Raw genomic sequence first — 27,500 nt, forward strand, 5'->3', positions numbered from 1 at the left:
GAGTCGAGCGCTACGGTCAGACGCAAAAGTAGAACTGAGTCAAGAAGAAAGCAAAAATATATATTTTACTAAGGAAAATAAAAATAGTAACGCACAGTTACTTGGATAAGTAACTTTAATCTGATTACTGGACTGGAAGTAGTAACTCGTTATATTACTCGTTACTGAAAAAAGTGGTAAGATTAGAGTTACTAAATAACGCTTTACTGACATCACTGGATGTATTAGAGCGATGGCGCATGTGATCACATTTCATAGCAGCATACATCAACCAGGAAAGATTCCTTTCTGTTAGTCACACACACACACACACACACACACACACACACACACACACACACACACACACACACACACACACACACACGCGCGCATGCACATGCACTTTTAGAATTCTTCGTCAGCTCTTGAGTGGTGAGGGCGGGTGTGTGTGACTCACATATACAGTGAGTGTTCACACAGTTTCCAGCCCTGGAGAAAAGTGCCAGTGATGTGATCTAGTGTCAGTCACACAGCAACACTCCCTCCAGCTCCACTTCTCCGGGTTTGTGTTGCCTCTTGCTCTGTGATGGAGGGGGTGACGTCTGTCTTTACACCAGCACTCAGCTGTCTCTCATGTGCAGGTCTAGAACACTCACTGCAGTTCTAGAATGTAACAGACTGAAAGTCATTGTGACATCACACTTCAGTTATGTGACATCATAAACACTTTGTGGTGCCAGTACTCATCAAATGTTTAATGGTCCCAGCAGGTTGTAATGTACCTAGAAACTCGCTGGGCATCATAAAATCAAATTTTACAAGATGTGGATCAAATGTGAGCAGTGAGCAGCCTCCTCGTGAACTAATAAAGGAACTGTAATGTATGAACATAATTCATTCATGTGTGTAGCTGATAAAATTGCCCACATATACTTATTCAGGCATCTTTCAGAGAGGAAGAGGCTTTCAGAGTAAACATTCTCATCCATGTTTCGGTTATTTGAAGTCCAGACCTCAAAACTTGGGTGATGTCATTCCTGAAGGTTCCTGCCTATGATGTCGTTCCTGCTTATCTGGGTGATTTTCATTAATGGCACTATATGTGGACAGAAATATCTCTCCCTCTTTCCCTTCACCACTGTCTCTCTCTCCGATAAACTCCCTTCTCCATGTTTCACTCTCTATCCCCGAAATCCGAAAGAAAGATTTTGAGAAAAAGACAGAGGGAGAGAAAACGATACACAGAGTTTGAGGAAAAGACAGACAAAGGTTAGAGGAAAAAACATAGACATAGACAAAGAGAGACAGAGTTAGATAAAAAGAGGTAGACAAAGTCACACCTGAAAACCTGAAGTTCTGGCAGCATGCTAGTTTTTCAGATTAGTGCTGTTCTGTCAGTGCGCTTCATGTTCTGTGAGTGCGCTTCCTGTTCTGTCAGTGCGCTTCCTGTTCTGTCAGTGCACTTCCTGTTCTGTCAGTGCACTTCCTGTTCTGTCAGTGCACTTCCTGTTCTGTCAGTGCGCTTCCTGTTCTGTCAGTGCGCTTCCTGTTCTGTCAGTGCACTTCCTGTTCTGTCAGTGCACGTCCTATGACCCTGCTCAATGTTTGAGATGGGGAAGACATTTCCTCACCATCTAGAGAGTTTTTCCTCACCACTGTCGCCTCTGGCTTGCTCATTAGGGATTTGGACCCATAGTATTGTTAACCATGTAAATCCTGTAAAGCTGCTTTGAGACAACATGTGTTGTGAAAAGCGCTATACAAATAAATTTGATTTGATTTGATTTGAAAGTGGTCTGAGTTTAGTGCAGGCTGGAAGGATGTGGGTGGAGTCAGGTCCTGGGAACTGGGTGGAGTCAGGTCCTGGGAACTGCTAGGTCAGATTACAGATAATTAGGTTTTAGAATTATTTTATAATTATGAAAATGTGTTTATGATATAGTTGTTCATAACTGTTTGAGATTAATTCACTATTATTCAACAATTTGGAATTGTAATGTGGTGTAGTATGCAACAGCTAATAATAATTTGGCATTGTTCCAAATTACAATAATCAACTTAATGTCACAAACAAGACATGAGTGGCAGTGGCCGTGTCTGTGTGCCTTCTTGGTCATGAGTCTGGTCAGCAGGAGAGGTCTCTGGAGACAGTCTGTCATTCAGACTTACTGCAGACTACAGCTGCATGTAAACAACAGTCAACTCAAATGTCTGCCTGTCTAGTTTGGGCAGGTCAGTGTGACCTTGACAGGAATGTTAGTCTAACAAACTGGGCCAACTACATAAGATCAGTGCGCTGGAGCTAACAGTCAAACCAGTCATGATCACTGGAACTAATATTTAAACCAGCCATGATCACTGGAACTAACAGTCAAACCAGACATGATAACTGGAGCTAACAGTCAAACCAGTCATGATCACTGCAGTTAACAGTCCAACCAGTCATGATCACTGGAACTAACAGTCCAACCAGACATGATTACTGGAACTAACAGTCCAACCAGACATGATTACTGGAACTAACAGTCCAACCAGACATGATCACTGGAACTAACAGTCCAACCAGACATGATCACTGGAACTAACAGTCCAACCAGACATGATCACTGGAACTAACAGTCCAACCAGACATGATCACTGGAACTAACAGTCCAACCAGACATGGTCACTGGAACTAACAGTCCAACCAGACATGATCACTGGAACTAACAGTCCAACCAGACATGATCACTGGAACTAACAACCCAACCAGACATGTTCACTGGAACTAACAGTCCAACCAGCCATGATCACTGGATCTCTCCAACACAGATCAATTAGCTTAATCTGTAGGATTAGGTACAGAATATAAATGCAGTGTTCCAGTATTTTAACGATGGAGCCTGCAGAATGTATCAGAAAAAGAACCTGCCAAGGCAGACGAGGCAGGATGGGAGAGAATATTCTAGAGCCTTCAACAAACACACAGGTATGACCCCCACCTTGAGAGAGAGAGAGAGAGAGAGAGAGAGAGAGAGAGAGAGAGAGAGAGAGAGAGAGAGAGAGAGAGAGAGTTGGAATAAGAAAGGCACCCAAAGATAGAAATCTGTATAAACAAAGCACATGTAAAGAATGAGGACATCGCGACAGCAGTAGTGTAGACTGTGACATGTATAGCAGTGGTTAGTGTGCTACATGTACAGGTAACAGTACTGACATTAGTAACAGTAGTGAACCAGCCTTCTAAACCACCCACGTATTAGCCACACGCACACACACACACACACACACACACACACACACACACACACATACGCACACACACGCACACACACAAACACGCACACACACGCACACACACACGCACGCACGCACACACACACACACAAACATGCACACGCACATACACACACATTTTGTAAGATAAGCCTGTGATGAGTTTACATGTAGTGTCAGAGATAGAATAACTGAACAAAGTCAAGAATCACTGAACCTCAGTGTCAAGCTCCAGTGGGTCAGGGTAATGTAAAGTTTACAGTTTGTGTGTGTATGTATGGTTGTGCATGTGTGTGTGTATGTATGGTTGTGCATGTGTGTGTGTGTGCGTGTGTGTGTGAGTGTGTGTGTGTGTGTGTGTGGTGTGAGACTGTCCCTTAGCACAGACTTTCACATTGACTTCACTAAAATATTTAGATGGCTAGATGATGGATTCTGACACAGCCTCTGAAAAGCATAAGTGCTCCCTCTCTCCCTCTCTCCACACCACTCCCTCTCTCCTTCTTCATCCATCCATCCATCCATCCACTTATCTGGGCAGCACCTTAAGTAAACAAGCCTTTCTCTCCCTCTTCCATCTTTTTTACGGGGATACCAAAGCGTTCCCAGGACTGAGGAGAGATATAATCTCTCCGTCTTCTGAGTCTTCGCTGGGATTTTGTCCCAGTTGGACATGTCCAGCACACCACCAGGAAGACGTCCAGGGGGCATCTGGACCTGATGCTTGAACCACCTCAACTGGCTCCTCTCTACATGGAGAGACTACGTCAAGTATCTCCCAGGTGACCAAACTCCTCACCCCCTCTAAGAGAGTCCGGACACCCTGCAGTGGAAACTCATTTCAGCCGCTTGTGTCCTGGACCTCGTTCTTTCGGTCACTGCCCACAGCTCCTGGCCACAGCTCCTGCCCACAGCTCCTACCCACAGCTCCTGGCCACAGCTCCTGCCCACAGCTCCTGCCCACAGCTCCTGCCCACAGCTCCTGCCCACAGCTCCTGGCCACAGCTCCTGGCCACAGCTCCTGCCCACAGCTCCTGCCCACAGCTCCTGGCCACAGCTCCTGCCCACAGCTCCTGCCCACAGCTCCTGCCCACAGCTCCTGGCCACAGCTCCTGCCCACAGCTCCTGGCCACAGCTCCTGGCCACAGCTCCTGGCCACAGCTCCTGCCCACAGCTCCTGGCCACAGCTCCTGGCCACAGCTCCTGGCCACAGCTCCTGGCCACAGGTGTGTTGTAGATCCACCAGTAAAGTGAGAGCTCTGGCTTTAGGTCATCTCTCCCTTCACCACAACGGTGCGGTGCAGATTACACAAGCTTACAGACACTGAGCGCACTGACTCACCTCTCAACCATCCTTCCCTCCTTCCGTCTCTCCTTCTCTCCTTCCCTCTCTCCTCCCCTCACTCCTTCTCTCCTTTCCTCAGTCGTTCCCTCCTTCCCTCTCTCCTACCCTGACTCCTTCTCTTCTTCCCTCTCTCCTTACCTCAGTTATTCCCTCCTTCTCTCTCTCCTTCCCTCAGTCATTCTCTCCTTCCCACCTTCCCTTTCTCCTCCCCTCCTTCCCTCTCTCCTTCCCTCACTCCTTCTCTCCTTCCCTCAGTCATTCCCTCCTTCCCTTTCTCCTCCCCTCTTTCCCTCACTCCTTCCCTCACTCCTTCTCTCCTTCCCTCTCTCCTCCCCTCACTCCTTCCCTCCTTCCCCCAGTCGTTCCCTCCTTCCCTCTCTCCTCCCCTCTTTCCCTCTCTCCTTCCTTCAGTCATTCCCACCTTCCCTTTCTCCTCCCCTCCTTCCCTCTCTCCTTCCCTCACTCCTTCTCTCCTTCCCTCTCTCCTTCCCTCTTTCCCTCTCTCCTTCCCTCACTCCTTCCCTCCTTCCCTTTCTCCTCCCCTCTTTCCCTCTCTCCTTCCCCCAGTCGTTCCCTCCTTCCCTCTCTCCTGAGAGGAACCCAAGAGACTTAGAGAGAGGTAAGTACTCACCCCTGAGGCACTCCCCCCCTTCTCCCAGTACCACGTCTCAGTTTTACAGCTGCCCATTCTCATTCGGGCTGTTCTCCCTCCACTACAGAGTGAGACCTGGCCCAGCCAATCACAGCAACAGAACCACATCATCTGTGGAATACAGACGCCACCAATCCAAACTCCATCCGCCACTTGGCCATGCCAGGAAACTCTGTCCATAAAAGCTATGAACAGAATCACTCTGACTTACTGCAGGCCACGTGAACCAAGCTCCTGCTGTGTTTATACAGGGACCGGGTTGCCCGTAGCAGCGGGCCCAGTACCCCATATTTCCGGAGCACTTTTCCAGATCCACAAAACACTTGTGGACTGCTTGAGCAAACATTCACGCACCTCGCAAGTGTACAAAGCTGGTCCAGTGTTCTGCGACCAGGATGGAACCCACATTACTCCTCTTCTAACTGAGATATGACCATCAGTGGGACCTCACTCCCTCTCCAATTAAGTTAAAATTATCTATTATAAATTCGTTTTATTTGTGGTATTATATTATCAATGTTCCTCCCAGGAGACAGACTGGGACACAGACTGACCCAGACAAAGCTTCAGACACAAACCAAGACATAGACTCAGACACAGAACTACACATAGACTCAGACACAGAACTACACATAGACTCAGACAGATATAAATATAGACTCAAACCCAGTCAAAACATGGAATCTTCATTCGACTTTACCAAAGTGTCTTGAGGAAATGCACATCTGTCCCCCCTCACCTGTGTCTCACAGTGACCACATACGTGTTCTTCCCAAACCCAGTTGGGTTTCTACTGCCTGTGGCTGAGCTGTGGTCCATGAGCTGTGGGCCCTGTTCTATGGTCGCAGTCTGGTCAGGAGGTGCTTCTGTGATATGTGTAATTTTGTGTAATTTTGTCTCAAGGATTGATATGGAATTCATTCATTTTGCTGATTTGCAGTTTTATTAACTTTCCCAATGAGAAAAGGGAAGATTTGTCGGTACTACAGAGCGACTACCTCACTGTGATCTCTCACACCTCACTGTGATCTCTCACACCTCACTGTGATCTCTCACCTCACTGTGATCTCTCACCTCACTGTGATCTCACACTTCACTGTGATCTCACACTTCACTGTGATCTCACACCTCACTGTGAACTCTCACCTCACTGTGATCTCACACCTCACTGTGATCTCACACCTCACTGTGATCTCACACCTCACTGTGATCTCTCAATGCATTTACTACTATGTTGAAGCTGAATCAGTGGACGCCAGACCGAAACCTTCATCACTAGAATCTGGGATAGAGCTTTTTGATGTAATTTGAAAGTGTGTCTGGTTTGCTAGATTGTGGGTTTCATTTGAAAAATCCTATTGGAAGGGAGGGTGAGAGAGAGAGAGTGAGACAGAGAGAGAGGGGGGGGGGGGTTCAGGCAAAACAAGACACCTTTGCACCTTAGATTATTAAAGACTTTAACTTCTATTTGGTAAAATGTTAGTAACCTTAGACCTGTCTCACTCCATGGCTACTCAAACTGCAGACCTGTCTCACTCCCTCAGACTGCAGACCTGTCTCACTCCATGGCTACTCAGACTGCAGACCTGTCTCACTCCCACAGACTGCAGACCTGTCTCACTCCATGGCTACTCAGACTGCAGACCTGTCTCACTCCCACAGACTGCAGACCTGTCTCACTGCCACAGACTGCAGATCTGTCTCACTGCCACAGACTGCAGACCTGTCTCACTGCCACAGACTGCAGACCTGTCTCACTCCCACAGACTGCAGACCTGTCTCACTCCCTCAGACTGCAGACCTGTCTCACTCCCTCAGACTGAAGACCTGTCTCACTCCCTCAGACTGAAGACCTGTCTCACTCCCTCAGACTGCAGACCTGTCTCAAACTACTGCCCTTTCCAAAGCACTGAGTCCTTTACTGCCATTTTCATTATACACTCCTTTCATAAGAGTCATGACATAATCTGACATTTTTTGAAGGCAGCTGCATGTGTCTTTCCTTTGTTTTGTTTGGTGAGATGTTTCACTTAAGATGAGTAGTGCTCTAGGAGACATCTCCAGATGTTCTGAGTAGTGAACCATAGTCCTTCCCTGTGCTTGTGGATCCTGGTCTATTCTCCTGTTCTCTATTCTCCTGTGGGCTGCAGCTGGCCGGAGAGGTTCAGGTTAGAGGTCTGTGCGGGACTACTTTTTTAAACCTGCTCCTGCCCGCTCCCGCTTGTTTTAGTCCCGTTACCGCCCGCTCCCGCCAAAGAATCGCTTGTTTTAATCCCGCACCAGCCCGTTACATACACATTTCTGTCGCTCCCGCCCGCAATCCTAATATGAACTGAAATAATTAAATTTAGTACTTGAAATTTTCTTATGTATTTATTAAAACAGCAATATAGCGATGGATCGCGCTGTCCCATTTCTTACCACAGTCCAAACACATGTCGTCAGGTGACGTACACCAACACTTTCTGACATCTATCACAACAAGCAAATGGTAGACGATTTCCATCTCCATTAATTACAATGGAATATGACTTCCATACATCAGACTTTCCTGTAGTTGGCTTAATTGTGGTGTATTCGCCTGTTTTAATTTAATTTTCCACAGCTGAAACTGGTTGACCGTCTACAGTCTCTGCTATTTCGGTATCAAAATGACAAAATGACGCCCACTTCATGTTCACGTGATCAGTTGCTTAGCCAATATTTTGAATTAGTTTATTGCTTACTTACTGAATGATTAGTTGTTTTTGTCCTGTTCCTTATGCATGGAAATCATTGCGTTATTATTATACTTTTCTAGACTATTAATTTGCGGGATTTTTCTAAATGTATATGTGGTCCTGCTCCCGCATCGCCTGGACTAATTCAACTCCCGCTCCCGCCAATAACAATTAAATTCTGTCCCGCGCCGCAAGATATTCTGACGGGTCCCGCGAGACCCACGAGACTAACGTGGGAGTGCAGACCTCTAGTTCAGGTCAGTACGGAAGCCTAGGGTGGACATCTTTCCAACCCCATCCTCACCTATAGTGAAATGACTGAAAAAATAAATAGTGATGTTTTCTGCAAGTTTGCTGGGCTCTCGCTCCTCTGTGCAGATCCAGGAGGTCCTGGAGTAGAGCAGCTGATCCTCAAGACTGAGAAGAGCCAAGCGAGGGGCAGAAGAGGCCAAACAAGGACCTGCTGGAGGGATTATCACTGCTGGAGGGATTATTGCTCACAGCTGGCCTGGGTGTGTGTGTCACACAAGATGAGCTGGAATCTCATGTGAATTAAGTCATGAGCTGGAATGTGAATCGAGTGTTCATATTTCAATACATTTTTCTAATTGTTTTACCCTCATTATCAAAACATTTGGTTTGATTATTGATTATACTCTTTTCCTTTCCTTGTGCTGTGTAAGATTTAGGTGTAATGGAGTGCTGTGTGAGAGTGATGGTGAGTGTACAGGTGATAGATCTGTGTAGAATTTGTACACATCAGAGCACCCATCTCAGTCTCATCCGTGACACCCTCTCAATCGACTACCCTCCCTCTATCCACCCCCTACAGGGCATAACTCAACATCAATGCCCCACTGTCTTCTGGGGACCTATAATACAGATCGACAACAGATCAAACACACGTTTTCAAGTTTTGGAGGTGTAGTACTCTCCATAATAAAAACCACCATAAATGTCTGTCTCTTGTGGGAGCTCAACCAAACAGGAACCTATCCATCAGCCAAAACCTTGCAATACACAAATGACAAGGAGACAATTATATTACAAGTTGATTATGTTGCCTATAGGGACTTACATTAATCTAGCAGAGGAAGAGACCCAGGAGTAAGTGTTTCTCACGTAATAAGCACACCCTGTCTGATTGAACATATTCATGGTTCAAAGTGGGGCACCTTGCCAAACAGCAAGGACGGTGAACCTGGTTAGTATCCCAGCATCCCCTGGACACCTTGAACCCAGACTGCTCTGCTGCCCCCACTGGGTCTCTGTCTTTCTCTGTGGCCATTGACTGCTGGAAGCCGTACTCCCACAATCCCGCCTGTCTCGTGTGTGAGATGAAACCGAGACCATTCAGACTGCAAAAGTCTTTACAAAATACAGTTTCTGCCTGAACTGGTTGTGATTAAATATGACGCCTGAAAACAGGAATGATAATCATGGAGCACGTAAATGTGGTGGATGTAAATACAGCGGAGGTAAAGGTGGTGTTCTGATGACTTTGGACACACCCACCAATGACTGTGCTGATGACTTTGGACACACCCACCAATGACTGTGCTGATGACTTTGGACACACCCACCAATGACACACCCAACAATGACTGTGCTGATGACTTTGGACACACCCACCAATGACACACCCAACAATGACTGTGCTGATGACTTTGGACACACCCACTAATGACACACCCACCAATGACTGTGCTGATGACTTTGGACACACCTACCAATGACACACCCGCCAATGACACACCCAACAATGACTGTGCTGATGACTTTGGACACACCCACTAATGACACACCCACCAATGACTGTGCTGATGATTTTGGTGCCCCAGCAATGGACACACCCACCAATTCTCTGCAACCCAGCCTGGACCTGGCCTAATTTCTCATGGCTAAAGATATTTAATAAATGTTCTATGTGTAGTAATTGTACATGCTCCACATATGGTCAACACAACCACACTATACTTCTTCATAGTTGCTCAGTTAAGCTAAAGAGACAGTTTAACCAAGAGACTTATGGAAAGAGATGTGCGCTAGCTGTTGTAGCACAGCAAGCAATGCCGTCTCCACCTCTCCACCCTGATCTCCATCCATTACCAGGAAGCATTGTTTGCAGGGCAAAAAGCTTCTGTTAAAGCAGACGCTAACCAGAATGGACACTGTGTTGCTGCTCTACACCTCCGAGCTCATGTGATTTTCCATTGTGTACTGAATTCCTTCTGCAGGAATATGTGGTGTGTCCCAAACTCTAGCTAGCTGTCTCCACAACGTTTTACATCATAATGAGCGCGCTCCCAACACGTAGCTGTCCCAGTTCTTAGAGACCTTAAATATGCTGCCTACTGAGAGACCTTAAACTGGCTGAACTTTAATCAGCATCGAATGGTTCCTCAGCCACTAAGGCAATCCCACGATTCAATGCAACAACAAGTCTGCCTAAGTAATTTTCAAACGTACGTTATTCAAATTCCCTCTGCTGTTTGTATAATATTCAAGAAACATTAAAAATATATATTTTTGTATATAACAAACTTCTTAGTAGTTTATCTAACGTAACAATTAAAATCATGATAGAAACAGGGAAAAGGAGAATTCTTTGCACTGAAACACAGAGACAACGCTAGAAACTGAGGTAAATAAACGCCGGTGGCATTCATTGGGTGAGAAGATGCTGTGATTGTTCTGGTGTGTTAACTAGACCATGTCAATAATCTGCGTTATGAGGATAGATGTCAGTCAGAATGCTGCTACAGCTGCCTGTGTCATCAGTGCTTGGGTAGCTCACTAGGGGAAAGACACACACACACACACACACACACACACATGAACACACATACACACACACACACGAACACACACACATACACACACACATACACACACACACACACAAACACACACACATAAACACACACACACACACACACACACACACACACATAAACACACACACACACACACACACACACACACACACACACACACACACACACACACACACACACAAACACACACACATAAACACATACACAAACACACACACACACACACACACACACACACACACTACATTGATCTGCCCACCTGTAATGGCCTCCACACCTGTAGTTGCATTTCTTATATAGCATTCCACATCTGAACATATGTAGATTTCTGAGCTTTACATGAAACTTAAGGTCAGTAAAGGTTAATAACATCAGCTGTGTTTTTATTCTACTGGGTACATCACTATTTATTTTCAACTGAAGTGAAAAAAACACATCACCATGACAACCAGTGGGGGACGGGGGGGGGGGGGGGGGGGCACATGGTGGGATATGAAACTCCCAAATCTCACAAACAAAAGAGGAAAAGGTAGAGGACATTAGGTCCGGACGGGCCGAGCCCACACTGAGCGTCTCACGATTCCACGAAAGGACACGTGTGAGCAAAAGAACTGGCAGGTGTGGAAGACCATCGGTGATACAGCACTGACTCACACTACACCTGGGTGATACAGCACCGACTCACACTACACCTGGGTGATACAGCACCGACTCACACTACACCTGGGTGATACAGCACTGACTCCCCTCACACTACACCTGGGTGATACAACACCGACTCACACTACACCTGGGTGATACAGCACCGACTCCCCTCACACTACACCTGGGTGATACAGCACTGACTCACACTACACCTGGGTGATACAGCACTGACTCACACTACACCTGGGTGATACAACACCGACTCACACTACACCTGGGTGATACAGCACTGACTCACACTACACCTGGGTGATACAGCACTGACTCCCCTCACACTACACCTGGGTGATACAGCACTGACTCACACTACACCTGGGTGATACAACACCGACTCACACTACACCTGGGTGATACAGCACTGACTCACACTACACCTGGGTGATACAGCACCGACTCCCCTCACACTACACCTGGGTGATACAGCACTGACTCACACTACACCTGGGTGATACAGCACCGACTCACACTACACCTGGGTGATACAGCACCGACTCACACTACACCTGGGTGATACAACACCGACTCACACTACACCTGGGTGATACAGCACCGACTCACACTACACCTGGGTGATACAGCACCGACTCCCCTCACACTACACCTGGGTGATACAGCACCGACTCCCCTCACACTACACCTGGGTGATACAGCACTGACTCACACTACACCTGGGTGATACAGCACTGACTCACACTACACCTGGGTGATACAGCACTGACTCACACTACACCTGGGTGATACAACACCGACTCACACTACACCTGGGTGATACAGCACCGACTCACACTACACCTGGGTGATACAGCACTGACTCCCCTCACACTACACCTGGGTGATACAGCACCGACTCCCCTCACACTACACCTGGGTGATACAGCACTGACTCACACTACACCTGGGTGATACAACACCGACTCACACTACACCTGGGTGATACAGCACTGACTTCCCTCACACTACACCTGGGTGATACAGCACCGACTCACACTACACCTGGGTGATACAGCACTGACTCACACTACACCTGGGTGATACAGCACTGACTCACACTACACCTGGGTGATACAGCACCGACTCCCCTCACACTACACCTGGGTGATACAGCACTGACTCCCCTCACACTACACCTGGGTGATACAGCACTGACTCCCCTCACACTACACCTGGGTGATACAGCACCGACTCCCCTCACACTACACCTGGGTGATACAGCACCGACTCACACTACACCTGGGTGATACAGCACTGACTCACACTACACCTGGGTGATACAGCACTGACTCACACTACACCTGGGTGATACAGCACCGACTCACACTACACCTGGGTGATACAGCACTGACTCACACTACACCTGGGTGATACAGCACCGACTCCCCTCACACTACACCTGGGTGATACAGCACTGACTCCCCTCACACTACACCTGGGTGATACAGCACTGACTCCCCTCACACTACACCTGGGTGATACAGCACCGACTCACACTACACCTGGGTGATACAGCACTGACTCACACTACACCTGGGTGATACAGCACCGACTCACACTACACCTGGGTGATACAGCACCGACTCACACTACACCTGGGTGATACAGCACTGACTCCCCTCACACTACACCCCCAGAATGCTATAATGGACAAAGACGTGGACAAAAGCAGACTGAATGAGAAACCATCTGAAAGGGTATTCTAGAGGAAGGAAGCTGTAGTCTAGAGAATAGCTTCATTCTGGAGGAGAAATGCTTCATTCTTAAGGAAAGAGGCTTTGGGTTTTTTTATATTACCTTCTGTCAATCACAGGAGGGCAAAGGCACAATTCAGTTCATCCTCATACAGACCATGAAGTAACGGGTCCAGACAGACGGGTGAGAGTCCAGACAGACAGGTGAGAGTCCAGACAGACGGGTGAGGGTCCAGACAGACGGGTGAGGGTCCAGACAGACGGGTGAGAGTCCAGACAGACGGGTGAGAGTCCAGACAGATGGGTGAGGTCAGGCAGACAGGTGAGGTCAGGCAGACGGGTGAGGGTAGGCAGACGGGTGAGGGTCCAGGCAGACAGGTGAGGTCAGACAGACGGGTGAGGTCCAGACAGACGGGTGAGGTCCAGACAGACGGGTGAGGGTCCAGACAGACGGGTGAGGGTCCAGACAGACGGGTGAGGGTCCAGACAGACGGGTGAGGTCTGACAGACGGGTTGAGGTCAGAAAGACCAGGATCACCTTTCACTTCAGCATCACACGTTAGACATGTTCTTTCTTGGCTACAGTGGACTCACCATCACAGTGTAACACCTGCCTGACAGCAGGTCTGAGCACAACACCTGCATCTGTCTCAGAGATCGACTAAATGAAACAGGAGATGAAACTCCATGAACTCTCAAGCAGGAACCAGCACTCACTTCACTACCACCTTTACAACACATTACCTACAACATCCTGCACTTACAACACAACTCAACATAATCAATAACACAGACCTCAGAAATCGCTCTTCAACACCCCTAACAACAATGGAAGGATCTTGCTGGAGAAAAGCTGCACTGGGGAATGAATGTTGAGGAATCCTGAGACAACATTACTGGAATATTAGGGGCATGTGGGGAGATGTAAGAGTGCTGGGAAGCATTAGAGAGAATGGTTAATTTGGGGAGAATGTTAGGGCAATGGGAGACTGTACTTCATCACAAACAAGGACACATTAGCATACCTGTGGCTCAAAACTTCAACAATTTTTTTTTAAAGCCAGATTTGGGAAACAGATTAGCAGAATAATAAGATTCATTTTCAGCTTCGATCTTTATTCATATCTTTCACACAGATAAATACATTTTAAAATTAAGCTGTTGTGTGTGTCCCAGGTGCTTTAGGACTGAGGGCCACTGAATCGCGTCCCAAGGGGCTTGTTAAACTGAGTCACCGTCACACAGACACACACTCACAACCTGCAGCACAGAATGGAGAAAGATAGAAATTCTGAAAAAGCGTTTTCACCTTGCTTTAAAAAAGAAGTGTGGCTGATTGGCTCAGACATGGCTCCTAACCTCGTCCCCATATGGTAAAGAATGAGACAAAGTCTCTCTTGTTTCTCTCTGTCTTACTTGGTCTCACTGTCTCTCTGTCTCAATGTCTCTTGTCTCTCTCTGTCTCCAACACATACAAACACACATGTGAGCACACATACAACACACATGAGCACACATCCAACACACGTGAGCACACATACAACACACGTGAGCACACATACGAACGCACACATGAGCACACATACAACACACGTAAGCACACATACAACACATACGTGAGCACACATACAACACACACGTGAGCACACATACAACACACACGTGAGCACACATACAACACACACGTGAGCACACATACAACACACACGTGAGCACAACATCAGCCAGATGCTGATAAGAAAGCAGACGCAAAGCTCCAAAACAAATGTGATATAGGTAATGGAATCTGGTGAGAGCAGTGAAGTCATACAAGCGGTATGCAAGCAGAAATGGACTTTCCGTCTCTTAAAGACTATGAAAAATCACTTGGAGTGGATGGGCTGGTGCTAGAAATGTTAAACTTGTTGGAAATACATGTATGAACCCATCATTGTGAAACAACAAAACACTGAAAGAAAAAAAAAAACCCAGTTTACCCCTGCTTTCATGTAGTGTACCAGGATACTGCTTTTCCTGATCTTTTGCCGTTATTTTCATCGGCAAGTGTGAAACGTTCGCCTCGCTCATGCTGCTTTCAGTCTACTCCTCTTCAACGTATATACGGAAGTAAGGCGGGAGTTTGTCGACATCACATCAAGACGACATCAGTGATTGGTCAAGTTTGCGGGAAAGCTGCGGTGATTGGCTGAAGTTGCAACACTGCCCTGAATTCGCGGGGTTTGCTTGAATTTGCGTTGAAGTTGCAAATCGCAACATCGCAAATTTCTGGAGTGTCTGAAAAATGTTGTTTAATTTTGGGAGTTTTGCTCAGGATATTGGAAGAATAAGAAGAACTGAAGTAAATCAGAAGATGTTTTTTAATACAATTTTAGATGATTTACTTTTTCCTTAATTTCCCAGGCCTCTGCCACAGGCATCTCCATAGTGCCTAGAAGTGGTCTTCTGCATGCTCAAAGCAAATGACTGGATCTTCCATTCATCAGCTATAATATGAGCTGTCACACCAAGATAATTCTTGTTGCTAACAGAGGTCCAGTGATCCCCAGTCAGAGCCACATTTGTGGCGCTCTTCACAATAACCTGTTTTACTTCCCTTTCCTCATCATACAGCTGCTGGATTTTCTTCCACATTGTCTTTCTGGACGGCAGTTCGTAACTTACATCAGCTGACACAAATTGCAGCACTTCTTGTAAAGCCTGGATTATACTTTCACGAGTGACCGTAGTGTGCGAATCTGCCCACCTCTCGCAAATGGCGGAGGTGTTTAAACTCGCCGCGTCTTACTTAAGCCTTCGACCACAGAGAGCGGTCTACAGTCCACAGCAATCCATCTCGCCACTGAATTGGTCAATTTGTCTGATGTGGATTTTGACATTTTGTTTCTTAATTTGAACCCCGACATGTGGTCGAGTGTTGACTGGCGACACTGTTTGCTCGTACTAGGAATACATTTATCAGCTAAGTTATCATTACTAACCAGCGTGCTAGCCCCAACATGTTTTGCGTTGAGGTGGTAACGAAGGGTGAAAGTGCTCCTGTGATAAGCGAACTCCTTCCTACATAAAGTGTAAATAACTCTATTTGTGTTTGTACTTCCATCTGGAAGGTTCTTATATTTAAATGTCCCATCCACCAGCGTAGCCTCTTCAGTCATCTCCATCATGATCTTATTGTGCGTCCATATAATCTGTATGTCTGGAACTCGTGCACTGAGAAACATTCCATGGTGCAAAAGTGTCTCATGCGTTAAATGCGTTAAAATGCGTAAATTTTTTTTAGAGTTCGTTATTTTCCCTGTAATTAATTAATCGAAATTAATGCGTTAAAGTCCCACCACTAATATATATATGTGGTCTCTGGTGTATACACACACACAGACACGGTCTATGCTTCAAGTACATTTTGGTCAATTCGCTAAACTACGAACTAGCTAGCACAATTTGCTAACCTGAGAGGATTTAAAGTTAACATCTGGCTAGCTAGTCAGATATCTAACTGAGCTACTTACCAAAAGACCCTAATGGTCTGTTACAATAATTTACTGCAGAACAAGACATTGAGGTGTGGTATAAATACACTTTTGACGTTTTACAAAATAAACAAATGTAAAAGGTTTTAATACTGCTGTCAAGAGTTTTGCTGTTGAGCACGTTCACGTTTGACCATCTGGTATTAGATGTCAATCAACGCAGCTATTAACTGTCAATCACCTTATTGCCACACCCCTTTAGGTAACACTTATAGATACTAACGCAACGGGGTCTTATAGAATCGACAAAATATAATTGCTCAAAAAACTTATTTTACGTGTAATAAAAATTCAAAGTTTCTCGTCCGGCCCGTTCACTTACATGGGAATAGGCGGGGTTAAACTAGAGGGCAGCTCACACATGGAGGCTTCACTTTCACTTGTCCAGTCCACTTATATATACGGTCTCTGAACAGAACCCAGGGAACAGAACCCTGGGTCTTCTAATAGTGTGGCAGTGAACACAGGGACACAAACTCTACTACCCCAATAACTGCATAAAAGTGATAATTGACAAAGTACAATCACTACCATCACCAATAATAATAATAATAATAATAATAATAAGAAGAAGAAGAAGAAACAAGTAAGGATAGATAACAATAACTGTCTATCCCTCTATCTATCCCTCTCTCTGACTCTCTATCCCTCTTTCTCTCTGTCTCGCATGCTTCTCATCTTTTTTTCTCCTGTTCATGTGTGTTGTGTTGTCCTACATTATTCCTGCAGTTCACACCAACTACAAAGCTTTGAAGATTTTGAACCCACACACACACACACACACACACACACACACACACACACACACACACACACACACAAACATACACTCACTTGTCTCTCTCTGCCCCTCTAAAAACTAAAAACTGAAGAAAACACTATTGTGTCAAGCACACTGAACAAGACAAGCTGGAATTAAAGGGTCACAATAAGGACGTGCTCTGTTTAATACCCACACCAACCAATTGGATTATTATTCATTTTAGAGAACACACACACACACGCGCACACACACACACACACACACACACACACACACAGAGGGAGAGAGAGGACTGATAGTGGCATGTTCACAGCTCACCAGTTCTGTCTTATTTACTGTCATGAAGAAGGCTCAGGTCTGTGCAACACACACCCTGCATCCTTTCTGTGTGTGTGTATGTGTGTGTGTGCGTGTGTATGTGTGTGTGTGTTAGCTTGGCTGCCATGACAGCTGCATATGAATTATGCATTAAGATGTTGTGGATAGTGTGTCTAAGGAGCAAAAGCATTGTAAAGAGTTCTGTCAGGTGTGTGCGTGTTTGTGTATGTGTGTGTGTGTGTGTGTGTGTGTGTGTGTGTGTATAGGTCGTGACAGGTCTTGCTATGGTGTTCAGTAACTTCTGCTGTAGTGATGGTCCTTCTGTGCGCACCCACAGCCCACGACAGAACCTCACACAAACACACCTGCTTCAACCCATCCGGTGTGAGGCAGTGTGTGTGGTGAGAGGAGGAGCCCAGCCCTGTGAAGCACACACACACACCTACACATACATGCATGACCACGTGTGTGTACACACCCACACACACACACCCACACAAACACACACACACACACACACACACACACACACACACACACACACACACATACATGCATGACCACGTGTGTGTACACACCCACACACACATACACTGACACACACACACACACACACACACACACATACATACATGATCACATGTGTGTACACACCCACACACACATATACACTGACACACACACACACACACACACACACACACACACACACACACACACACACACACACAGACACAGACACTCTCCCTCAGAGACACACACTCTTCAACAGCTTTTCAGCTTGCGGTACGCAGATTAGCAATTTCCTATGCAGAGGGAATTGTTATGACAGCTGATGTCAAAGGTTAAAACATCAATTAGCTACAGTTAATGAAGCCTCAGTTCTCTCACTCCTGCTCTCTGTCTCACTCCCACTCTGTCTCACTCCTGCTCTCTGTCTCACTCTCTCATGCCTGTCTGCCCTCTCTCCCTGTTCTCTGATTCCTTCTCCTTTAACACATCTGGCCGGCTTCTCCCTACAGCCATGCTCATGCAGCTGGGTGTTCATCGTTGTCATCATCATCATCATCATCAGGACGTTCAGCATCATCACCACCATTAGGATGTTCATCATCATCATCATCAGGGTGTTCTTCATCATCAGGGTATTCTTCATCATCATCATCATCAGGGTACTCTTCATCATCATCATCAGGGTACTCTTCATCATCATCATCATCATCATCAGGGTGTTCATCATCACCATCATCATCATCAGAGTGTTCATCAGCATTTCAAATATTAAGTAACTGTCCAAACAAATCCTGTCCTTCAGGGCTGAGGAATCTCTCTGTGGTCCAGGATACAATGTGACTAGATGGATTATCACTGCAACACTGAACCCACAAGAATAGTGTTATAATTCAGGGGGCACTGGAATATAAGTGACTAGAACACATGAGACTGGAATATAGGGGGTAGAGTACATACAGTATGACTGGAGCACTGCAGACTGGAGTATAGAGGATTGGAATATAAGAATTATAGTATAAGGGACTGGAGTATAAGGTATTGGAGTATAGGAGACTGGAATATAGTGGACAAGAGTATAAGATATTGAACTATAAGAGACTGGAGTATAGGGGACTAGAGTATAAGATATTGGACTATAAGAGACTGGAGTATAGTGGACTAAAGTATAAGATATTGGACTATAAGAGACTGGAGTATAGGGGACTAGAGTATAAGATATTGGACTATAAGAGACTGGAGTATAGTGGACTAAAGTATAAGATATTGGACTATAAGAGACTGGAGTATAGTGGACTAGAATATAAGATATTGAACTATAAGAGACTGGAGTATAGGGGACTAGAGTATAAGATATTGGACTATAAGAGACTGGAGTATAGTGGACTAAAGTATAAGATATTGGACTATAAGAGACTGGAGTATAGTGGACTAGAATATAAGATATTGAACTATAAGAGACTGGAGTATAGGGGACTAGAGTATAAGATATTGGACTATAAGAGACTGGAGTATAGTGGACTAGAATATAAGATATTGGATTATAAGAGACTGGAGTATAGGGGACTAGAGCAGGGGTGGCCAACCCGCGGCTCTTTGCCTGGTTTCATGCGGCTCCCCAGCCGGTCCGCGGGCTCACCTGCACAAACGGGGCGACACACTGCTACATTTTCGTGGTGCGCGGTTAGTTTACAAGCCTAGCGAGCCGCTAATACTTTTAAAACTGGCATAGTGGAAAACACGCATTTGACTGTCTTCCCAGCTAATGATTTACACTCGCCACCCCCCCCCCCCCCCCCCCGCTCAACAGATTACACTCGCCCATGTACGATATGGCTCTTTGCCGTAACACAGTAAGAAAAGTGGCTCTTGGTCTATGACGGGTTGGCCACCCCTGGACTAGAGTATAAGGAACTGGAGTATAGGAGACTGAAATATAGTGGACAAGAGTATAAGAACCCCGGCATGTGGTCGAGTGTTGACTCGTAGATGATGGAACTCGTAGATGTGAGAGGCTCAGTGGGTGGAGAAAAACCTTTGTGATGGAGTCTCTTCCACAGAGAGACTTTACTCCTAACCACTAACCAATAAAGCTCTTTAGTGAGGAGTAGGGTTAGTGAGGGTTAGAGTTAGTAAGGGGTAGGTTTAGTGAGGGGTAGGGTTAGTGTTCTGGGAGGTGAGGACCAGGAAAAACACTGAAAGGAGGATGTTGGAAATCACACTGTGTAAAGCTGTTGTAACATTTGCATTTAGACTGATTTTGAGGCATGAAGAAAAGAGTGACTCAGTGGGAAAGTGTCAAAAAGCCAAATTACACTGAAATGCCTTCAGACGCAACAGTTCTCAAAATGAGGAGCAATTTAGCACTGGTAGGTCTGTATCTTTTTGTACACTATGGGCATATTGATCTTCTAAAATGACTCTCCAAGTATCTTCTAAAAAATAAACCAAAGAAAAGAAAGTGTGGTTTGGTTAAGCTGCGAGGTCAAAGTATGATTCACCTCCTGTCTCACATCACCTCCTGTCTCACATCACCTCCACATTACTGACTGTCTCACTGCTGTCATTTCTGAAGCATCAATTAAAATCATGCAAATCTGTACACACACGCTAGGGTGGTGGGGTAGTGGGGTAGTAGGGTGGTGGGGTGGGGTAGTAGGGTGGTGGGGTAGTGGGGTGTAGAGGTAGTAGGGTGGTGGGGTAGTAGAGTGGTGGGGTAGTGGGGTGATGGAGTAGTAGGGTGGTGGGGTAGTAGGCTGGTTGGGTGGTGGGGTAGTAGAGTGGTTGGGTGGTGGGGTAGTAGAGTGGTGGGGTGGTGGGGTAGTAGGGTGGTGGGGTAGTGGGGTAGTGGGGTGGTGGGGTAGTAGGGTAGTAGGGTGGTGGGGTAGTAGGGTAGTGGGGTAGTAGGGTAGTGGGGTGATATGGTGGTGGGGTAGTGGGGTGGTGGGGTAGTGGGGTGGTGGGGTAGTAGGGTAGTGGGGTAGTAGGGTAGTCGGGTGATATGGTGGTGGGGTGATATGGTGGTGGGGTAGTGGGGTGGTGGGGTAGTAAGGCAGTAGGGCCTTAGTGAGGCAGTGAGGTTGTGAAGAGCTTTGAGAGTAGGCAGAAGGACGTTGGAACAGATGTTCTCTACAGGAACCCAGTGGAGGGAACAGGTGAGATGTGGGTGTGATGGTGGGTGTGATGATGGGTGTGATGATGGGTGTGATGATGGGTGTGATGTGTGGTTTGGTTAAGCTGCGAGATCAAAGTATGATCACCTCCTGTCTCACATCACCTCCACATTACTGACTGTCTCACTGCTGTCATTTCTGAAGCATCAATTAAAATCATGCAAATCTGTACACACACGCTAGGGTGGTGGGGTAGTGGGGTGGGGTAGTAGGGTGGTGGGGGAGTGGGGTAGTGGGGTGGTGGGGTAGTGGGGTTATGGGGTAGTGGGGTGATGGGGTGGAGAGGTAGTAGGGTGGTGGGGTAGTAGGGTGGTGGGGTAGTGGGTTGGTGGGGTAGTGGGGTGGTGGGGTAGTAGGGTGGTGGGGTAGTGGGGTGGTGGGGTAGTAGGGTAGTGGGGTAGTAGGGTAGTGGGGTGATATGGTGGTGGGGTAGTAGGGTGGTGGGGTAGTAGGGTAGTGGGGTGGTGGGGTGATATGGTGGTGGGGTAGTAGGGTGGTGGGGTAGTGGGGTGGTGAGGTAGTAGGGTGGTGGGGTAGTAGGGTGGTGGGGTAGTAGGGTAGTGGGGTGGTGGGGTAGTGGGTGATATGGTGGTGGGGTAGTGGGGTAGTAGGGTGGTGGGGTAGTAGGGTAGTAGTGTAGTGGGGTAGTAGGGTAGTGGGGTGATATGGTGGTGGGGTAGTAGGGTAGTAGGGTGGTGGGGTAGTAGGGTAGTGAGGTAGTAGGGTGGTGGGGTAGTAGGGTGGTGGGGTAGTAGGGTGGTGGGGTGATATGGTGGTGGGGTAGTAGGGTGGTGGGGTAGTAGGGTGGTGGGGTAGTGGGATAGTAGGGTAGTAGGGTGATGGGGTAGTAAGGCAGTAGGGCCTTAGTGAGGCAGTGAGGTTGTGAAGAGCTTTGAGAGTAGGCAGAAGGACGTTGGAACAGATGTTCTCTACAGGAACCCAGTGGAGGGAACAGGTGAGATGTGGGTGTGATGGTGGGTGTGATGATGGGTGTGATGGCGTGTGATGATGGGTGTGATGTGCGTGTGATGGCGTGGGTATGATGGCGTGTGATGTGGGTGTGATGGCGTGTGGTGGGTGTGATGTGGGTGTGATGTGGGTGTGATGTGGGTGTGATGTGGGCAGTGTTGGGTAAGTTACTTTAAAAAAGTAATTCGTTACAGTTACAAGTTACCTTGTTTAAAATGTAATTGTAGTGTAACTTTTCTGATTACTTTTGAAAAGTAATGTAACTAATTACTTTTGGATTACTTTTTGATTACTTTAAGGTTTAAATGAGTATTGACCCATGATCAACATTTAATTTTCGAGAACTGACAGTGTGAAACTTAAGAGTACTAAGCTGAGAGGGAATTGCTGACAGGCAATCACAGGAGGTTCACAAGAAGAGATGCCTGCACCAGGCATGCTAGATTCTCAGACTATTGTCATCAGGCCGTACTCTTTTCTGCTCCTCCCCCAGACTCTACCATTTTCAGTTTGCAGACTAACACAAGCAGGTTCAGAAACCACTTCTTTCCCACAGCGGTCACCTTATTGAACTCTTCCCAAAGACCATACTTTCCTTCCCCTCTATCCATATCTTACCATCCACACAACATCTGTACAGTGTTCCTCTGTATAGCCCTATCTACAGTGGTATAGGATAATCTGTATATTATCTGTATGATTCCATCTGTATTTATCACATTTATTTATACCATATATTTTTCTTTGCCCTGTGCATTGTACTGCCATAACTACATTACACACACATGCATTTCCCTAGGTAATTTATCTACTCTGCACATCTATTAACCATATTTACTTACACTAGCTGTAAATAACTGCATTTTATCTCTAAATACTGCATTCTATACAATCTGCACGTGTTGCACTTGATTAGATACAGCCCCGGTTCTGGACTGCTTTGCTTGGGGGGGCAGTAAAACATAATGAGGGGGCATGTTGATAGTCATGTTTATGAAGCCAGAAATATATTCAAGGCTTGATTTGTGCATGAATGATGACTATTGATACTGGCTTAAAGTGATGTATTAGGTAAAGAAATAAAAATGCACATTTTCAAACTTAAAACACAATGATTAAAAAATACATGTTGATTATGTAAATGCAGAACAAAGATTATCTAATTGTATTTCATTTCAATACTGCCATTACTAATAGAACAACTCTATTTCTTGAAAGGCTGACAAATGTACCTATACACAGACTGAGAATATTCAAACATGGAAATAGGAATGAGTGAGAATATTTATATTACTGGGAAATTAAAATATAAAGAAAACAAAAGAATACAAATTCTGTTATAAAAGGGAGTATTCGTCACATTTCTATTTTGAAAAAGAAAAAAATATGAAAGTACATAAAATAAGAAATCTATCTACTGCACTTTAATGGTAAAAAATCTGGTAAAGTATTGAAGTTTTTATTGATGTTATGAAACGTACTGGTACAATGCGGTATTTATGCACAGTATAACAATACTGGCTGTGATGGCGAGGAATCGTTTAAACCAGGGATGTCAAAGTCAAAAACACAGAGGGCCAAAAAAACAAATTTGCTACAAGCCGAGGGCCGGACTGGTTCAATGTTTATTAAAACATATTGAAATGATTGCACATAGCCTATTGAACCAAGACCTAACACAGTGTATATTATTTAATGTTTAAATGAATAAAGCACTATTTTCTTATGGATCTGTCAGTAATTTCAAGTGAAAACATTTTTCAACAGGCAAACAGATAAAAGCAAACTTCCTTCAAAGAAAAATCACATGAAGACACACAGGTTTACCTTTTACCTCCGTGAACATGTACTCTGCCTCCCACCTGGCTTGAAACCCGTTCTCAGTGTCCACCTTACGTTTAGTCATTTTTGAGAAGGGGGATAGCTGAACGTTGATGTCTGCTCTGACTGCTGATTTAGGTTTATACTTTCGCGAGTGACCATAGTGCGCGACTCCGAATTTTAATGTTGCTTTGTGTTGCAGGTTTGAAAAGTGCTGCAATTTAGGCTAAAGTACTTGAAAATGTTTTAAACTGCAACTACTTCGTTTCACAACAAATATCTGTCTGACTGAACAGTTCTCTTGTATTACATTAACAAATACGAGCCTCTTGTAATTCCAGGATGAAACATGAGAGAACGTGAAGACGTTAAGATTGGGGGAAAATAAACAACCATTAAATAATGTGAATAAAAAGCGAATTATTTCGAGTATATGTATAAATATTTAACATATTTAAGTTTAACGTGCTGGAAAATATTGAAATGGACCTTTAAAGTGACGTACAAGTGCTTGAATTCCACCTTATAAAGGTGTATGAACCCTGCAGACATAACTTTGTTCATTGCGCTGGCGGAGCCACTGCGATTACGTCATCTTCGCCGCGCGGACCCTCGCGACGCTTCGCGCTGCAGTGACTTTGCGGGCTACCGTTGCATTGTGGGGAATGTAGTGTTTGTGCGTACAAAACACCATTGGGCGGCTGTGGCCTGCGGGCCGGTTCTAATAGTAATTCAATATCATCCAGGGGGACATAGATAATCAATTCGCGGGTCGGATCTGGCTCGCGGGCCTTGACTTTGACATATGTGGTTTAAACCATGAGCCGCGACGGCTTGCACTGGGGAAAGAGCAGCCTCGCGCGGTGTCGTGCACCTCTCGAATTTTGTAACTTCGCGCGCGCCGCGCCTCAGCGCAATGAACAATGTCATGTTTGCCGGGTTCATACACCTATACAAGGTGGAATTAAAGCACTTGTACCTCACTTTAAAGTTCCAGTTCAATATTTCTCAGCACGTTAAACTTAATTAAGTTAAATATTTATACATATACTCAAAATAATTCGCTTTTTTAATCACACTTTCAAAACGCCCAATCTTAACATCTTCATGTTCTCTCATGTTTCGTCCTGGAATTACAAGAGGCTCGTATTTGTTAACCTAAGACAAGAGAACTGTTCATTCAGACAGATATTTGTTGTGAAACGAAGTAGTTACAATTTCAACATTTTCAAGTACTTTAGCCTAAATTCCAGCACTTTTCAAATCTGAAAAAGCAACATTAAAATTCGTCAGGTAAATGTTCATTCCCCTGTTTTTTATTACCACATATCGTTTCGGACAACACTGCGCGGCAAGTATTTAAACGCTTCCGCCGTTCGCGCAGGTTTAGGAGAACCAAATTAGCCTAACCGCTAACGGCTAATAAAATAATTTAAGCAACACCTATGTAAGAGGTGAGTAACATTAAAGCAACGAAAAACCACAGTTAAGCAAATATTACCATGTGGAAGTCAGTTTAAACTCAGAAGAGTGTTTACCAGTATACCTGTCTTTCACTCACACCAACAGAACATATACTGCCGAACTGAACCGTTTGGGGCGGTCTGCCGATTTTTATATGACTCAAAGAGCCAATCAGGAATAAGCAAGGAAATATCTTCACGCTGTAAAGCAAAATGCATTTTTGTGATTGGTTCAGAGATAATAAAAAAAGCCGTTGCTTGCATTGTGCTTGGGGGGGCAAAGACACAATTTGGGGGGGCAATGCCCCCCTCTGCCCCCCCCTAGCGCCGGCCCTGATTAGATACCAAACTGCATTTCATTACTTCATACAAATTTCATTTAAATGTATTGCTTGTCGAACGGTAGGTCTAAGATAGGTCCAATGATACCAATTGGGTAGGCTAGGTCGTGTCATAGACATCGACAAACGTTTTTCCAACACCAAACAGTCATAATTACTCATTTGATACCGTCTGTCATTGTCTATAATAGTCATGTATGATTTCAACGAATACCTGTTTAGGACTTTAAACAGCTAATTTGGTTAGCCTGTAAATCAAGCTAGCATGCCCGGGACTGTCCCGGTTTTCACGTCGCTGTCCCGGTTTGTCTCGGTTTTCCTTCTTTTTAATATTCGGTCCTGGCAAAAGAAATCATTTAATGTCCTGGTTTTCACTAAGTTAGTTCAAATGACTATTTAGACTGTTTCTGCACACTTTAAATCTGTCTTTTTTTCTCGCTGTGTCCATTTTACGTTCGCCCCCGTCAACAATTTACGTTCGCGTATGACAGTGTCCTTGTTTTTTGTCAGACCTAGGTGGCAACCCTATTGCCTTCTGATCGGAAATAAACCTCCAAACTCCGAAATTTACACAAAGGCTTGGCTAGGGTGACCATATTTTCAGGGTTGCCAACTCTCACGCATTGAGCGTGAGACACACGCATTTGACCGTTTTCACACGCTCTCACGCCACACTTCCGATATCTCACGCCGAAAAAAAATATCCAGTTTATTTACCTCAGATCCACATATATGATTCAATACGTTACTAGTTCGCTAGCTCTGGCGCCATCCACCGGCGATATAACACTGAATCTGTGTCCATTTTACGTCCCCCACCCCCCCCCCCCCCCCCCCCCCCCCCGCTCAACAAAATACACTCGCCACCGGCTCCAGGTTAAAATCTCACTCCAAGCGAACGTCAAAAGTTGGCAACCCTGTATTTTTGTTTGGGAAAACCAGGACACGGGGGGGGGTCAACGTAAGTTGTTACGTTCTCCGCCAGTTGAGTATGATGAGGCTCAACTGATGAGGCTCAGGGATTCCGTGTCATACAGCGCCGTGCTCAGGGTCCTAGTGCCTGTAGAATTAATGGCCCGATTAACGTAATTTAAAAACCAGGACATTTCCACAGTTTTAAAAAATATCCCGGGACGCCCGGGACAGGACGTGAAATACGGACATGTCCCGGGAAATACGGACGTTTGGTCACCCTAGGCTTGGCATAATCACAAATAGTTGCCAATGGTGGCACATGGTTCACATTTATTGACAACACGAAAACAAAACAAATGCTCCTTAAATGTCCAGTGAAGGCGTCTGTCATTGCTGAACCGCGCGCTTGTTGTTCCAGCACATAAAAAAACGGGAATCGGCGATATAGGGCGCAAAGCAATAAAAATATCATTAAATATTTCGCAAAGGTTTTTGTTTATATTTAAAAAATGTAAC

General features: G+C 45.6%; 1 protein-coding gene across 1 annotated transcript in view; it reads right to left on the minus strand.

The window, feature by feature from the left end:
* The window catches only part of sorcs2 (sortilin-related VPS10 domain containing receptor 2), a 228,044-nt gene that overhangs the window by 74,351 nt on the left and 126,193 nt on the right, over positions 1–27,500 (minus strand). The window lies entirely within an intron of this gene.

The sequence above is a fragment of the Brachyhypopomus gauderio genome, chromosome 14, assembly GCF_052324685.1.
Source record: "Brachyhypopomus gauderio isolate BG-103 chromosome 14, BGAUD_0.2, whole genome shotgun sequence".
Taxonomy (NCBI): domain Eukaryota; kingdom Metazoa; phylum Chordata; class Actinopteri; order Gymnotiformes; family Hypopomidae; genus Brachyhypopomus; species Brachyhypopomus gauderio.